Consider the following 18,673-nt stretch of genomic DNA (forward strand, 5'->3'; position numbering starts at 1 on the left):
GTGTTCGAGAAACAACAAGCCACTTGAATCTGAAAAAAACCTGTGTTTATTCTGCTTTACTGAAAAAAGCAGGGTGTGAGACCGGGCTAGTTGGTATTCCATGCTGAAGTGACCAGCACAAGAGTGAACGCGGGACACTAAAAAGGTGACAAGAACAGGTGCGAACTTCCAATTGGTGTTTATTATGAAAAGGCATGTATATGTACTCTTGTGCACTTGATCATAATCAGTTACAAGAGCGCACTAAGGCCGCCCCAAGGCCTAAGGCGGCCTCCCACATACAGACCCCAGGTATGCAAATTTTTTAATGTCAACGCTAGGGATAATTTGCTAATGCAGTTGCCTTATGCGTTATCTGCCCCCTCAATGATGGGCCTAGTGCTTTCTTGCGCGTTGCTTGCTATTATTTCTGTTTTTTCAGAGTGCATGACATTTGCATGGGGAGTTTTGGATTCCAAGGAAACCCTCTCTCCCTTTTGTACTTTTGTATTATGTTCGTGTAGTCTCATATTTAGGCACCTTCCCGTTTGTCCCACGTAACGCTGCCCACAGAAAAGAGGTGTGCTATTCACTACTCCCCCTGAGCATTTCGACGAAACCTTTTCTGTGAGCAATGTGGCATGAAATTGATTCTCTGCTGACAGGGCTGGTTTTGGCACATAACTGAGATAACTTGTTGGGTGCGGGAAAAATGACCGAAACTCCCGCCCTTTGGCCTATTTTCTTTAGTTTATGCAAGATAGCGTGAATGTATGGGATGACTGCTAGATTCCTGCGAACAGTATCACATAGGTGCAACTAAAGAAAATAGGCCAAAGGACTGCAGTCTTGGTCATTTCTTCCGCACCCCGCAAGCTATCTAAGTTATGTGCCAAAACCAGCCCTGTCAGCAGACAATCAAAATCATGCAACATTGTGCAGAGAAAGGGTTTCATCAAATGCTCAAGAGGAATAGTGTATAGCATACCTCTTTCCTGCGGGTAGCGTTACGTGGGACAAATGGGAAGTTCCCTAAACTTGAGACTACAGGAACATAATCGGAGAGTACAAAAAGGGAAAGAAGGTTTCCTTGGAATCCATTGCTCCCAATGCAAATGTCATCGACTGTTTGAAAAAACAGAAATAATAGCAAGCAGTGTGAAAGAAAACACTAGACTCATCATTGAGGCAGCGGCTATTGCAGAATGCAACTGTGTTAGCAAGCCATCCCTATAGCACTGACTGTTAAAGAATTTGAATATCTGGGGTCTGTATGCAGGAAGCCGCCTTAGGCCTTGGTGCGCTCGTTTATTTGTGATGGCCATGTTGACTTGCATGATTGTAACAGATTATGATCAAGTGTGCAAGAGTACATATACATACCTTTTTGTAATGAACACCGGTTGGAAGTTTACGCCTGTCTTTGTCGCCTTTTTAGTGTCCCGTGTCCACTCTTGCGCAAGTCCTTTCCGCATAGACACTAGAAATTGGCTGACTAGAGGAAGGATTGGTTGAGACTTGGAATGACTGGCTGCTTGCAGAGGCCTTCGGCTTTGCCTGAAAAGAAAGAAACACCAATCAATTAAGGCTGTTCAATTATTTACCATCATCATCATCACTATTGTTACTCAGATAAACAATGATTTCGTATTCACAACTGTCACTACAAGTGCTCTTGTCAAAAGAAATGGTTCAGACTCAGCCATGTTGGTATATATTCATTCGTAGCCTTATAGCATAAAAAGCTTCAGATAGAAAGGACCCAAGTCAATTGATGGTTTGCCTGGAACAGCCAAAGATGTCACGTGCACATTATGACATTCGGAGATTACTTCTCCCATATTTAGGTACAGCTGCCATGGCCACATACTGCAGACCATAGCTTTCAACTTTCACTGCTCTATTGCTCCATTAAACAACCTTGCAGATTTTACTGTTTCCCAAAACAATGAAGCACTCTTGAAACAAGCGCAAACCATGCATGTTGTTTACTTCCGACCCAGAACAAGCAAGCCAAAGATATTGTCCAGCTGACAGGCTGGTAGAATAGCAACAATACAAAAAAACCATGCTTGCACCACAATTGTGTCACAACAGCCGTCAGCCCCTTTCGGATATGGTTTGTGTCACGGAAGAAGTATCAATGTGAAATATTCTTTTTACTCAAGCAGTGAAAATTGAAAGTTACGGTTGTGAATGCATCAACATACCCTTCCCATCTTCATAAAAAGTTATAATATTGCACTGTGTTCACCGAAAAATTTGCCCTTTTTGTAAAGAAGCCTGCAATTATGCCTGGACCCCATACATGGCTCTGGCAGGCAGTACTGTTTATTCTGTCCATTTCTTGACTTGCAATTCCATAACGAAACAAATAATGCAACATATTTTTTCAGATTGCATTGCTTCATGTGAATGTGCTTAATTCGGGAAATTTCTGAAATGAATCAAGACTCTCCTAAAAAATTTTAAAGTAGAGTAATTCATTAACATGCCTAAACATGAGCACTTCCCGTAGATTTTGAGAGCCAATGAGGACAGAGCTATTTGCTCAAATTTCTATGACTCATGGCAACAGGATGGCCGAATTCCGTGCTGTTAGTAAACGCAAAGAAAAAAAACTTTGGTCAATTTATGCAATGTTTTTTTCCAAAATTTTTCTTCTTTATACCGTAGTGGGGGTACTCTGTGGTAATTAGTTGGAATTAATGCTATTGGCCTGCAGTCTGGTACAAAATATTTTTAAAGCCGCAGCGACAACACTATTTCCTGCGGATCTATCCAAAATGCAGATTCGGTAAAATACAGGGAGAATGCTTCTAACTAAACAGGTAATTCTATATTGCTTTTTGCAGAGACACCTTTTTTTTCTTGGAAAACTAAGGTTAATTTCATTGTTGCTAGGCTCGGGCAGCAAAATAAATTTTAAAATCAAAATTAAAAGTGATCGCCAGGCATGTCCAGTTGAATTTATCTGAACATGCCCTACTGTCGGCAGTACATATGTTGCCACTTTAAAGGCCTGCAAGAAGGCACCAGTTACATTTTCTAGGGCAAGAAGGCAATGAAGTATGTTACTTAAGGCAATTAGTCACAGGAGTCCTGGATGAGTAGAAGAAAACTTAAAGACTATAAATTGTTTAGAAGACTTAAGTCACATAAAAGTACCATCATTGCATTGTGCTAAAACTAACCTAAGAGACTGAAACCTGACATGATAAAAATGGAGCTTGAGAATGAAGGCTTGCTCAACAAGCAACAGAACGACAAAAAATGATATGCATGATAAATTTAAAAAAACACGCTGTTGAGGACGGTAAAGAACTAGGCACCATGACGAAATTTGTAAATATGCAAGCATAGGATGGAGTCAGTTGGCGCAAGCCATATATATTTTTAGAAGAACTTGTTGTTGGGCGAGTTGGTAGATATTAGCGAGCATTGTTTAACTGCGCGAACAAACGAACCACAAAGACAGCGAGGGACAAGGACGGGCGCAGACTTTCCAGTTTATTCCACAACGTACACATATAAGTACACACCTGACATACACCACTGCGCGTGCGCAAAAAAAAAAAAAAAAGGCAAGGTAAAAGAAAAGTAAAACCTTGTATAAGCGAAACGCGACCTACCTACGCTCGTCAATAAACCTCATCTCACTGTTATGTAAATAAACTGAGGTGTCACTGACACATTCTTGTCCCTTCTTTCTAATATGGTACGCCTCGAGTAGCTCTCTGGCTCGGCTATCTCGGCAGCGGCACAAAATCTTTGCTTCCTTCATGATCGGCTTGCACGTGCATGCCAGGCAGTGGACAGGCAGGTGCCCATTCGCTTTATTCCTAATAGACAATTCATGCTCACGCAAGCGCACATTCACACACCTTCCTGTTTGACCTATGTAAACTTCGCCGCATGATAGAGGTATCTGATATACTACTCCAACACTGCAATCTACGTGGGAAATGGAGTGCTTTGTTCCGCACCCTTGGAAGTTATTTTTACTTCTTCCTATGCGCGAGCATAGCCCAGCGAGCTTGCCGGGAGCCGAGAGCGCTATCTCAACTCCATACCGTTTCGCAACCTTCTTTAAGTTGTGGGAAGTTTTGTGAACATAAGGCACAACTGTCCGTTTCTTATTTTTGCGCTCCCTTGCGTCTTCAGCAACATTGCCTTGCGTCTTTATCTTCTTAAGCACTGCCTCCACTACTGCTGAAATGACTGACTGCGGGAAACCGGCTTCTTCCAGCCTTACAATCTGCTTGTCAAAGCTTTCCTGTATTTTGTGCGTGCAGGACTTTCTTATGGCTGATATGATGCACTGGGTGGCTATTGCCCGCTTTACCGTTTTCGAATGAGCCGAATGCAATGTTGCTGAAGACGCAAGGGAGCGCAAAAATAAGAAACGGACAGTTGTGCCTTATGTTCACAAAACTTCCCACAACTTAAAGAAGGTTGCGAAACGGTATGGAGTTGAGATAGCGCTCTCGGCTCCCGGCAAGCTCGCTGGGCTATGCTCGCGCATAGGAAGAAGTAAAAATAACTTCCAAGGGTGCGGAACAAAGCACTCCATTTCCCACGTAGATTGCAGTGTTGGAGTAGTATATCAGATACCTCTATCATGCGGCAAAGTTTACATAGGTCAAACAGGAAGGTGTGTGAATGTGCGCTTGCGTGAGCATGAATTGTCTATTAGGAATAAAGCGAATGGGCACCTGCCTGTCCACTGCCTGGCATGCACGTGCAAGCCGATCATGAAGGAAGCAAAGATTTTGTGCCGCTGCCGAGATAGCCGAGCCAGAGAGCTACTCGAGGTGTACCATATTAGAAAGAAGGGACAAGAATGTGTCAGTGACACCTCAGTTTATTTACATAACAGTGAGATGAGGTTTATTGACGAGCGTAGGTAGGTCGCGTTTCGCTTATACAAGGTTTTACTTTTCTTTTACCTTGCCTTTTTTTTTTTTTTTGCGCACGCGCAGTGGTGTATGTCAGGTGTGTACTTATATGTGTACGTTGTGGAATAAACTTTAGTTGCAAGTCTGCGCCCGTCCTTGTCCCTCGCTGTCTTTGTGGTTCGTTTGTTCGCGCAGTTAAACAATGCTCGCCCATATATATTTACAGATTACTTGGAAAGGCCTTCGTCCTGCAGTGGACATAATGTATGTGAGAGCACTGTGCCCCTTCGATTATGCAGTCCCAGACTGTCCGCAAACCACCTGCGGCTTCTGGTCTGGCTTGCATTGACAGAAGGGCGCATCTCAGTCATGTGATCCCGCTGCCTGGGACTGTCCAAGGTTTTGTTTGAAAGCACCGTGATTGGAAGTCGCTCTCCTGGCTGCTGTTGTCTGCTATTAGCTGCTTAAATTATGGGGTTTTACGTGCCAAATCCACTTTCTGATTACGAGGCAAGCCGTAGTTGAGGACTCCGGAAATTTCGACCACCTGGGGTTCATTAACGTGCACCTAGATCTAAGTACATGGGTGTTTTCATATTTTGCCCCCATTGATATGCGGCCACCGTGGACGGGATTCAATCCCGTGACCTCGTGCTTTTAGCTACTTGTAGATAGCGCCCTACCCAGCAAATTCAGTAGCGTGGTCATCAAAATGGTGCAGTCTCAGAGGCCATGTCGCCGACACAACCATAAAGCTTGCATAATGGAATCGCAGCCTGAGCACATTGAACATGTTAACAAAGCTCAGTTTACATCGTGCTCTCGCTCTTCGGGCCCCTTAACCGCTGTATTTAAGCCAGCTCATTCATTTCCTGTAAAATTTAAGCGTCATTGCCACACAAAAATAAGCAAAAACACGGTTGTGCCACATCACTGTTCACCCACAAAGCACAGGCCGATATCCTCAAAGCTCGTGAAACCGTCTACTAAAGGCCTGACGTTTGTCTAGGACAGAGCGCGTCTACACTGTCTACTAATCCTGCACATCCAAAAGCAAAATTCCGAATTTGGGTAACAGAAGGAATCAGCACACATGTCAACAGCAATCTGTGAAGCTCTGATTATACAGGTTGTCCCACGTAACTTGAGCCAAACAATAAAGATATGCAAATGTGACGTAGCTCGACAGAACCAAGGTAATGTTGTTTGCCGTCACTTGGAGATACTTAGATATTTTTTCATTCCACCACAATAAATATTTCATCTTCGTTAATTAATCAACTTTTCAAATATTATAATCAGATTAGAAGCGTCCATGAGAAAATTGTAGAGCAACATGAAAAGCTCCCCATACAGCTTTCTGTTGTTTGAGACATGCTGCGTAGAAGTGTTTTTTCGAGAAAGAAGCTCGCGAATACACAAAAAGTGCTGCGAATGGACAGTCACGCAACAATTTAGTGTGTATTTGCAGGCTTCTTTCACGCTAGGAAAAACACTTTTATGTAGCATGTATTAATCATAATATTTGGGAAGTTGATTAATTACCGAATACTAATGATTTAATCTGGCGAAATGAAAAAGAAATGAGTATGTCGAAGCGAGGGCAAACAACATTACCTTGGTTCTGTCCAGTTACGTGGCATTTGCATATTTTCAATGTTTGGCTCAAGTTACGTGAAACACCCTGTATGCCACGCCAGCTACCAGCATTAAATATCTACATGCAATATGATATGTTTCCTCGTCCACCAGTTTCACTCATCTGAACAGCGAAATCTACCTGTTTACTATGCATATAGCAATGAGCATGACAGATGTCACGAAACACATCAAGAAAAGCAAGCATTTGCGCCTGATCACTGTGTTTTGCCTTAAAAAACACAAGGACTAAGGTTGCAGCAATTAGACCACTCATGAAAACCTCGCATTATGGCACACAAAGCATCGATTTAACAGAAGCGATAGCTGAGTGCATGATATTTGCTGTCTGGAACGCGCAAAGTACATATAAACACACAGCCTCTTTTAAAACATAGCATCAAGCCCGCATGCATCTTTTTAAGACAGCCGCTGTCTGGTAGCTACTTGCATATGTCTGAACAAATATCTGCTGACAGCTCTGAGAGTCCGCAGAGTCTGTGACTTCTGGTAAAATGAATGCGATACTGGCTGCTCTCGGACTGGTGGATGGGGCTTCCGAAGCCGATTGAGAAAATCGAATGCGGGACAGCAGTGCTAAGCAGTCCAGGACTGTCAAGGACTGATAATCGAAGAGGCCCACTAATGCTTTGTGTTCCTATCCTATGTAATCTCTTCATACTGATCAGCTCAAGCTGCATGGCAAAGTCTCTTGTTAGTGCTCTGAAGACAAGCCTCTGGCACAAACATTGGCTATAGAGACGACCATCGTTTGACAACTGTTGATCTGTTCATAGAAGTGAGAATTCCGCGACAAACTTTTCAATGAAGTAAGCAATATGATGATGAACTTGTTTCACAAAACTTCATAAGTACACCTGACCTTTGACTCATTTTTGCATGTAAGTAAATGTTATGAAATTGTCGCTGTGAACAGTTGTCCCCAACTGCTGTACACTTGTGATAAAAAATTAACCGTATTTGAAAGTTTGTATAATTAGCCAGGAGAGCCGCACTTGCTGGATGGCTCATCATTTAATTTGGAAAAAAATTCAGCAGTGAGCAGCAATTGTATCACTAATGACCTTGAACATCTTTTATAATTATTAATTTGTAAACACCTGTTGTCGAACAGCCCACCTACTGAAGTTTTGAACACATTGTACACAACTATAGCACATACTACGCGAAATAAGATCTGTAATAGACCTTACCAAATACAATATTAGTGTGGCGGCAAGTCAAATGGCTCCTTGCAATGCTTGCGTCCTTCCTGGGAGAACAAAAAACGACATTAGGCTTACACTGACAGCACCAAACCACATAATTTAAGTTGCAAACAAGTGCCCCAGAACATAGGAAGTTCTAATTAGATATGGTCAACCTGCTTGACCATGTCACAGACATTGAATGACAGAATGTACTTTTATGGAGCCGCAACTCTATGAAATACATGCTAATACAAACATGCTAGTACACAGAATCAAATTGGATGCATGAAAATTCTCAGTAAACCTTTATTTCCTAGCAACCACAAGTTGCTCTTTGTGAAGTGCAACAAGTGAGTGTCTAACCTACACTAAGAAGGTGGAAAATTCTGGAGCCTTTTTGGTGAATAACTAACCATATCTCTACCGGTACCCAGCAATACAAAGGTGAATTGTAAGTATTATATTGATTAACGAAACAGTTCAGTGCTACCAAGCAAGTACAATAAATTATTTCGAATTCATCTTCATGTCAGGCTAATCAAGTTAATTTTCTTTAGATCACATGAGAGAATGGTTGGAAAAAAATATTGGAATCTGTCAACAATGTTGAAGCAATTTTATGATGGCCTGCAGTTGTTGAAATAAGACCTGGGGCAGGGGGAGAAAAGACAAAGAAGTGTGATAAAACAAAATGGGGCCTGTGCTGTGCAGCTACTAGATGCAGTTTTATTAAATTATGATGTGCAAAACAGCAGATGTAAGAGATGCGAGACCCTCAGGTGGTATTTTGCAATGTTGTTACGGGAAATTGTTTCAAGGAGCATGACTCCTTAACCCTTCAAGGGTCAATGACGTATATTTACGGCACTATCTGTAGGTTTAAAAAGCGCGACAATTTCCTAACGTTTTCTTTTCTGTCATGTGCTGCCATTATGTGGAAATACAGGGAATTTCTTTTGCACGCCTCGCTCTCTCAGTTTTCGTTGCATGGTTTGTTTTAGCGCTAGTTTGCTCCTGCGCGTCTATGTACTACCGCTTGCGCATTGGCGTGCGCGCGGGCGGGTGGCGGTTGGGGTTTTGTTTTCGCAGGCCGTTTCGGCTTCTTGCGCTTGCAAAACTGATGGCTATCTCGTTACTAATCGCCTTGTTTCTCGCTCATTTAGTGCTCGCAGGGGTGCGCATAGGAAGGATGCTGCCGTGCATGCGCTTCTGTTGCTCCTTTTCTTTTTTTTTTTTTTTTGAGACTCGCGAAAACTAATTGCATCTGGTTGGCGATAAGATGAAGATTAGTGGAAGTTTGTCACATGTTTTGCTTTTTTGATGGGCACACAACCGCACAGTTTTCTTGAGTGCATGCACCTACACAGTTCGATTACACTATGGATGTACTATCATAAGCAATATGAAAGGGAACACAGGAACGCGTGGCAAACAGCCTTGAAACAGACTCGGAGCGATACGCGGATGGCGCTGTGAAAAATGAAGGGGGAAAGGGGAGTGCTCTTCCACTAACTGTTGGCACTCCCAGCACGCTGGAATTTCTACAAAGGAGCAGCTTACGTCATGGATCGTCCGACAGCCGATAAGATGGTGATCGTCACCAGTGACTTACACCGATTCACTTTCTTTTCTTTCATTCTCTTTTTTTGTTCGTGCAACCGCTTGATAGTACTCCGAGAAAAAGTTTGCCCTGTATTTCAAACCGATTCTTTATTTGAATCGACGCACTCGGTTGTCAGTGGCACCTCGAACAGTGGCGACGCTCAAACCAATGACGACAGAGGAATAGAATAAAGAGAAATTAAAAAAAAAGAACATTGACAAACTGTCTCTCGTGCGACTGTTGCACGAAGTTCGTTCAGAGAAAATTCACGTCGCACACTGCAGTGGCCCACGCAGAGCAGTCAACCCTGAATTTGCAGCCTCAAGATGCCTCGAGTGCCTCTTAAAGAGCGGGAAGATATAATAGAAATGTCTAAAAGAGGTTATACGCAGCGCAATATTGCTCTCGTGACAAGCCGCCCATTGAAAACGGTCAACCGGATTATCCAGGCTTACCGAGACGAAGGACGCATAAACGATGCGCCGCACCGCACACCACCTCGATCAACAACGAACGACCAAGACCTTTGCATCGTGGCTGCCGTCAGCGACAAGCCATTTCAAAGTGCAAAAGACATTCGAGGTGCTCTTGGCTTGAACAACTTGAGCGACAGCACGGTACGACGAAGGCTTAGAGAAGCAGGACTGCAAAGCCGCATCGCCGCACAGAAACCTCTGCTCACCGCAGCCAACAAAGCGGCTCGCCTGAGGTTCGCTACTGAACACCGCAGCTGGAGTGAAAGTGGGTAGAAGTATGTAGTTTTCTCTGATGAGTCCACGTTCTCGAGCCGCTGGGACAAACGAAAGAGAGTGTGGTGGACCGCAAACACACGCTTTAGTCCGCAGAATATCCAGGAGGTGGCCGCCAGTGGACGCGTGTCTGTGAACGTCTGGGGGGGGGGCGATTTCCCACGCAGGCCTAGGCCCACTGGTGAGAATTGATGGGAGGTTCACCAGTGCTGCGTATTGCACTCTGCTCGAGCACCAGATGATCCCCTATGTGTTGAACAGGCTGCACCTGGATGGGTGTTATTTTTTCCAACAGGACTTGTCTCCCGTTCACACATCGAAGGACGTGGCGCGCCTTTTGGAAGAGCGAGGGGTAATGCAACTTCAGTGGTGTGCGAAGGGTGCCGACATGAACATTATAGAGCACGTTTGGGGCCGTATGAAAGTGAACCTTTCGAAGAGCTCACTAGAATTGGCGAACTCCGACCAACTATGGGAAGCAATAGAACATGAGTGGAAGCCCGCCTTCAGCGTGATACCGCACTCATCGAGGCTCTCTACGCATCTTTGCCTCAAAGAACAGAGGCCATCGTTAAGTCGATGGTGGCATGACGCGTTATTAGGCCACCAACGAACAAAGCAAAGGACGAGGATAAGCTGCGATAACGCTACTGCCTTATTTCATTTGCTTCAATATCTTTTTAATATTCGGCAAGCGCCAATAAAATTATTTTGAACTTACCCTTAAAGACAATTTTTTCCCGGTTTAGATTTACCATAAATCAATATCGAAGTCCGGAACAGTGCTATCTTTTGTAATGATTCGACGCAAAAGGTTACCAGTGACGCAATATCGAACAGTGTTATCACTGTCTGCTGGCGATGTGAAATTCCGCACTTTGCAGACGCATGGCGGGAGTGCGAACAGTTGTTAGAACAGCGTCCCCCTTTCCACTTTGTTTCCAACGGTGGCCGCTGCATATCACCCATATAGCTGGGTCTGAGGGTGTTTTCTACGCGTTCCTGTGTTCCCTTAGATATTGCTCATAATAGTACATATTAGTGTAAGAGCAGGAACATTTGAGTCTTGCAAAGTATTCTCGTGTGCACATTTTCAAAGCCTTGAACTATAACAATGTAACAAATTTTTTACTCTTATAGGTTTATTTCCTTTTTATTATTGTTATTCATGAATAACGAGTACCATATATACCAACGCAAAATAATTTTTTTGTGGCTTTACGGACACCCTAGAAAAATTACGGTAAATTTTTTTCGAAATAAGTCCCTAAGAATTGGAATCTGCAATAAAAAAAATCGACCCTGGGCGGTCGAATATGGCGAAAAAGATCGACCCTCAGGGGGTTAATTATATTCATGTAATCTTTAGAAACGGATGGCATAAAGGACATACTTGTTGACAGTTTTATAGCGAGTCATGAACACGATGCACGCGGTAGTTAAAGAAGCATCTTTAAAAAATGCTCTAGAAACTTGCGAAAAGCAAGTTTCTATAACCTCTCACAACACCGAGCTTCACCTACAAGTGTTGTAACATTTCCTTGCAACGTGCAGCACTGTTTTCACAGACATAGTTTGAATCACTGTGTCACAAGCTCTGGAAACAAAAGTGCATACATAAGTGCTAAACAAGCACATATGATGCCCTACCCCTACTGCACAGACACATTTATCTACACTAACACATGTAGATGGATTATGTCATCCATTTGGTAGCTTCTGATCATGTTCCAAAGCATGAATCTCATAACTGCAAATTCTATAAGAATGTGACACCGACTGATTACTTGGGGACAACACGAAAAGATGGGAGAAGGCCAAACAACACGAGCGCAAGATGGGAGAAGGCCAAACAACACGAGCGCAGGCTAAGACTTTTGGTTAATTGCACACACACACACACACACACACACACAAACAAACACAAACAAATATTAGGCCTATTTGTCCTGCCTAGTTGCAGCTGCAGGACAACGGGATGTTGTAAACAACCACACAGTTGAACTGCTGCATGTGCCTCTTGCTACACTTTGCGCCAAGGCCTGGTCTGATTCACCTTTTTGAACCCAGATTTTGAGACCATGGCTGACCTTCTGAACGTGATCTAACAGTGGTCACACCACTGTAGGCCAATGTTAGACCTGGGTATAGAAGTTCTCCTCGACTTGTTGAGGATGCTATTTCGTGCTTCTGTGACAGAGCTTCACAGCCGAACAGTGCGCTGATGCGAAAGGCAGAATTCCCTCCTTAAAAGACGGGGCATAGATGCAGTGCACATGACACTCACCAAAGAAAACAATGAGGTCAAGAAATGGAAGATCACTGTCTAGTTGTAGTTTTCCAGTAGAACACGTTGTGGGGACTACTTGGTGAAGAGCTTTCAGAAGATGAAGCGCCAACAGAGACAACACAGTAAGAAAGAACAAAGACAGCACAAGGTGCTACTTGCAACTGTTTATTGAGGTCAAAAGCAGCTGAATATATAGCCATGGGGAGAAGGGGAAGAAAAAAACAGAAGCATTGCTTGTGTGAAGGCGCACGCGCGAGAACACAGAAGATGAAGGGAATCATAAGATTAGCCAAAATCTAAAATTTATCTAAAACATGCATTCATTTGTGTAAATATTCAGACACAGGCATGCTGACACAGGCATCCCCTCTATTCTTAATCTGGTTGGCCTCCAACAGCTCACGTGCCATAGTGTATTTGCTTTTAAGCACGATCGTTGTATCCTGAAGCCTTGCTTCACATACTTGCTTATTCTCATTCCTGCAGGCCTTGCAATGAAGTGGCAAGTTTGAGCCATAACTATTTTTCAGTGGAAGCTTGTGCTCCCACAGGTGTTCGCTGATACATCAGCCAGTTTGTCCGAAACACTCTTTCCCACACTTCCACGGTATACGGCCGCTTCTTCACACTTCACAAAAGGATTTGTATGTTTAATAGAACACTCTACTTTTAGAGTCATGAGATCCAATCAGGCGGCACAAAGTAGCAAGCTTTCGGGGCGCAGCAGAAACCACAGGAATTTTATATTTTGCGGCGATGTGTTTAAGATTACGCGCCACTTCGTGAGAATACGGTATCGCCACTGGATACGGCAGAAATCCTTGCGGGCACGAGGTCGGTATACCGACCCTGCAATTAATTGTTGCAATGTAAGTCTATGCACTCCAAGACTGTTAAACGTGCGATTGCCACTATGTGCCTTGAATTTACCCTTAAAGAATTGTGCTGTCATAAGGCACACAAAACCTTTGACGAACAGATTTTGAAGTTGAAGAAAGCTGGCTTTCCTTGTTTGGTTTTGAGCAAAGTTTCGGAGGCGTTGTTGAAAAAGGTGCAAAAAGAAAGAAACTGAAGCAGTGAAGAAGGTCAAACATTGGAAAAGAAAGCTACAGTGGTGATACCGTATTCTCACAAAGCAGCACATAATCTTAAACATGTCATCGTCAAATACAAAATTCCTGTGGTTTCTTCCGAGCCCCAAAAACTTGCTACTTTGTGCCGTCTGATTGGATATGATGACTAAGAAAGTAGAGTGATCTAGTAAACACACAAACCCTTTTGTGAAGTACGGAGAAGGGGTCGTATACTGCATACCGCTGAAGTGTGGGAAGGAGTAAACCGGACAAACTGGCCGATGTATTAATGAACGCCTGCAGGAGCACAAGCTTTCACTCAAAAATGGTTATGGCTCAAACTTGCTGCTTCATTGCAAGGCATGTGAGAATGAGAATAAGCAAGTACGTGAAGCAAGGCTTCCTAATACAACAATCATGTTTAAAAGCAATGACACTGTGGCACGTGAACTTTTGGAGGCCAACCAGACTAAGAAAAGAGGGGACGCCTGTGTCGACACCTCGTCTCCGACTATTTACAGAAATGAACGCATGTTTTTAGATAAGTTTTAGATTTTGGTTAATCTTATGATTCCCTTCATATACATCTTCCATATTTTTGCACATGCGCATTCACATAATCAGTGCTTCTTTTTTTTTTCTTCCCCCTCTCCCCATGGCTATATATTCAGTGCTTTTGACCTCAATAAACAGTTGCAAGTAGCACCTTGTCCTGTCTTTGTTCTTTCTGACTGTGCTGTCTCTGTTGGCACTTCATCTATTGAAATGTAGTTTTCCCCTTTCCATGAGCTCATCTAGCACTGTAGAGAAGACAGAAAACAAATAACTCAACCCATTTAGTAGCCTTACTTCACGTCATATAGGGTAGAAAGTTTCCAATGAAGCAGAATACCTTTACTACGCTGGTTCTTACAGCAGCTAGTGTTTTACGACTAGCTGACAGTGTTCTCGGCAGTGAAAAGTCACAATTAAAGTGGTTGAGCAACTATTTAATGTCTCCTACAAAGTGCCACGCATGTTCAAGTAAGCAAAACTACTACTGAAAGGCAAGCTCCACTATCTGGGCCTGAAGATTTTCTGTGGTGAGCATCGAGCTGGAGCTATTCCCTGCACTCAAAGGTGTTTTTAACTTTTCTATTGGTGCACCTGAACACTGAAGCATGTTGTTGCTACAGGAACACCGGAGATCACATTTAACACTTGGTACCACCCCGACGTGGAGGGGAGCTTCCATAACCAAGTACAATGTTTGCTTTTAACAGTGCGTTCGCACTGCCTTTTAGCATGCATTGCCAAGAAGCATTTAATGGAGTTGAACGTAGCTGACGTCTTAGGTCAGACAACTTCGAGTAAGCCAAGGCCTATGACTGTTATGCAATCTGTACACAAAGGCAACCATCAATTCAAGCAAATTGTTCAGAGAGTTGAAACTACCTTTTTATTTTCAGTGCCAAGCAATCTGGGCACGTACAAAATGTTAACCGGACCAGGGCAACACGTGAAGTTTACATCAAAAAGTATGTGCTGGAGTTCATAGGTACTACGGTTGGTGCTGTTTACAATATCCCACTGTCCTGCAGCAGCAATTATGTAGGACAAACCGGCCGACGACTCAAGGATTATCTTACAAAACATGCACAGACCCTTGACACAACATGGGGGAGCAACATAGCTATTGATGCTGCTTTGTGCAGTTGTACACCAAATTTTTAGCAGTGAAGTATCTTCATGACACATTTTCATAGCAGACATAACTTTCAGAATAGCTCCCACTATGCTAGCGTGTCATCACTTAACCTGCCGGAGCATTCTGAATTGGGCTGCTTGGTGCATGTTTAGAAGGGAACCGAACAGGGCTACAGACAGGACAAAGGGAATATGTTGCTGTGTACAACACTGTCACTTCATACTGGCAGTAGCACTGTTCGTTCCCTTTTAAATATTCATATCTTTTGGTCGCCTGACCATGCAACGCAGCTGCGAGCTCAGGCTATAATTTTACATTGTTACGTTGCCTTCCAATGTTGCACTTAATTACATCATCGCATACTCATCTGTTATAGTTAGCTCAACACTAGCTCACAGTGAGCTTATTCGTGGCTAATCTTAGTTACCATGGAGCCCATGCATGACGGTGCTAACGATCAGTGTGCAGTGTTGTTGCATACTCATTAAGCCAACACTAGACAAACAGTTATTTTATTGGTGCGTGTTTTATCTGTTGCCTCAAATCTTGAACTCTGGCACTATAAGTGTTTTTTAAACACCACTCATATGTGCAACCAAGTCAGGTATGAAACAATATCCCTTTCAAGTCGACGTGCTCATACTGAACCAATTTGTTGCCACAGGAAAACAAATCATCAATTATCCTTTGAATGCATCTGCAAAAATTACTCTACTTGCATAGGCCTCGTCATTCCACCAACATTTGCAGTCACTGTCTATTAAGATTGCATATGCAAGACAGATATACAATAGAATGGCACAGCTTTCCAGAACAAAGAGCACCACTAGACAGACTGCTGTGGCACACTTTCTCAGGCCCACTGGCTGAGAAACTGCGCACAAACCGGCACACAGACATCCTTCACTGGTGCAATAGCTGCAATTGAAGCAAATAATATCAGGTATTTTCAGACTGGTCGTCCACAGTAAAGCAAAAACATTTTCATATACAAATACTCTTGCACATAAGCTTGTCACCGAATTACCGATTGCTGTGGTATCGTTTGGTGTCTTCAATTGTATCGTTCAACTCATTTAAAAAAAGACTTCATGAAGCACCTTCTATTCGGCAAAACAGCAGACATTTTGCTCTACATAACTCACAACATGTATTTTAGAATAATTATTGTATTGATGCCTATATGCTGAAAATTAGTCTATGCAACTAGAGACAGTCAGTATTAGAACCAGCCTTTAACATCAGTGTTGACACATCTTTTGATTTTTTATACCAGTTTGGAACATTTGTAACTTTGGATGTCCATTACACACTTTTTGGCACCGCTATTCTGTGTCAAGGTTACGTTAAAAATTACTTATCACATGCACTTGCTTTACAATTAAGCCGCAGATGGGCAAAATTTACGTGGCAATCCACTCCCAGATTACGTTAAATGCTGACGTATTGCGTCAGAACGTTGATAGTCACCCTGGTAGCTGTCTGAAGTAAAAACAAAACAAAAACAAAAATTCGCGAAACATCTGGTGCCGATTACCAGCTAGCAAAATAATCAATTTCTTCTCCAGCGACCCTTAATGGGTATCACGCGGACACTTTCAAGTGCGATCGCGCACGATTGCTCGGGCTCGATCCCAAAGTGTTCCAAGGCACCGTGTTACACTAGTGTTACGTAACACTGCAGATCGCACGAGGTTACGGCAGCAAGCACGCTACACCGTCCATTCATTGTGATGTAGGGGCATCGCATGCAACATGCTCTATGAGGTCTTCATACACAAGCAGACTTTCAATTCCAGAAGCAGTCTTTCAATTACGGATATGAACACAGCGATTATGCACGCCAAGCACACTGCGTCCTAAGCTTAAGGAAAAAGAATTTCGCTGTGATGCAATGCGTCGCCGAATACGGCTAACATAGTGTTACACCGCGCCGTGAGAGATTGCTAAGGGGAACAGTAACTTCACTTTATTTTGGAATGCCAAGAACACATCACAACACATTGCAAAACTGGAATGCCAACGTCAGTAAACCAGCTGCCACATACAGCCGATAACGAACTGCTACAGACGACATCGTCGCTGATGTTGCCTACGCGCCTCAATGTACTCTATATGAAATGAGCACAACAAACGCTACACCATTTATCACAGACTCGCAATGCCGCGGCTTTATCAATCCTCATGGCCAAGCGGGAATGTCGTTACAGGGCATTGACAGGGCATGCTCACACAACACAGTTCAGCCCGTCACCGGCCATCGCGGTGCATTTCGCACGCGCGACGTGCACCAACAACAAAAAAGGACACTTAAATCACTTACTTGCGTAGCAGTCCATCGTCGATTCCTTCTTATTCTCTCAGTGAAATCCCAAATGCAACAGGTATACCACCACCGCACACCGCCATTTCCAGCCGCTGTCCACTCTGTACTGTTGAGGCGGAGAAATGCAACCCGTCGTGTAGAAGCGATGAAGGGTGGTAAGCAGCGCCACCGCTGAAACCTCTTCCGTTTGTGCGTGCGTACTACGATTCGCCTATGAATAATGTTCAAGCAGCGTTACCTATGGTGATATTAGGTAACTGCTGGTAAACGTGGGCGGTGTCTTTTCTTTATATTCGTTGCGTGTTGATTTTTCGCTCTTAACATGCTCAGTTGCCCTCCACATGAAATTACGGACGGTTCTCCGTATTTCAAAAACAGAGCTCACGTCCGTTTTTTTACGTAGAATTCCGCCGTTTTTCATGAAACTGAACGGTCTACGTAATTTTTACGGCAGGTTTGACTGTAAAATTACGGAAATTTTTTACAGTGCAATTGGACGCTGCCTTCGCGCGCGTCCAATGTTGGCGGTCGCGTAATCCCAAGTTTCCTAGACATAGCTCGCTCGCGTTGTGACTGCGAGTTCGTGGTCGTCGAGTGAGACCGGTTAATGTTTGCCTGAGCGCGCGCGACACCGATAGAAATAGGAACCTTACTTCGTGCGGTCTCTTTGCTAGCGCCATGAGTGTTCCACCACCCAGGTGGCGAAACTGACGTGCCATTTCCTTCCTTTGTTTATTCTTTTTTTTGCTCTGTACCAATGTTCGTGTCTTTGTACACTTTTTTTTTTAATTTGGGGGCTCCGGCTGCGGGCGCTAAGCGCGGTCGGCTATGGCGTCCACGATTTACGGCGCCGCGCGACGCACGCAAAGCTCTGACTTCGCGAACCACGTCGAGGCTCTCGGTGCGATCTGCACCGCGAGCGCTGGCGCTCATAGCCGCGCTCTTATGGCCCGACCGTCGTGCGATTTGATTGTAAGTGATTAGTAAGAAGATATTATCCACCCGGAATTCTCTAGGAATTTGTGAAGGTATTTTCAATGCTGAAACTTTTAAACCTCGAGTTAACGGTATTCGCGATTTAACGAAGTTTCCCGCTGCAACTACAACTTCGTTGTATCGAGGTTCGACCGTAGTCAAATGCACCCCTGCCAGGGCCCGAGTCACGCCTAGAGACAAAACCGCGAGCGCACCAGGAATCCGCCTGCATCGGTGCGAGACG

General features: G+C 43.7%; 1 protein-coding gene and 1 long non-coding RNA gene across 8 annotated transcripts in view; one reads left to right on the forward strand and one right to left on the reverse strand.

Moving 5' to 3' along the window:
- Positions 1-18,673, forward strand: part of wts (serine/threonine-protein kinase warts) — a 142,437-nt gene that overhangs the window by 100,559 nt on the left and 23,205 nt on the right. The window lies entirely within an intron of this gene.
- On the reverse strand, positions 29-17,607 carry LOC142584770 (uncharacterized). Its single transcript, XR_012828931.1, has 3 exons — positions 17,452-17,607; positions 7,730-7,788; positions 29-1,536 (listed from the first exon to the last, which is right to left on the reverse strand). It is a non-coding gene; the product is annotated as an uncharacterized LOC142584770 (long non-coding RNA).

The sequence above is a fragment of the Dermacentor variabilis genome, chromosome 6 (assembly GCF_050947875.1).
Source record: "Dermacentor variabilis isolate Ectoservices chromosome 6, ASM5094787v1, whole genome shotgun sequence".
Classification (NCBI taxonomy): domain Eukaryota; kingdom Metazoa; phylum Arthropoda; class Arachnida; order Ixodida; family Ixodidae; genus Dermacentor; species Dermacentor variabilis.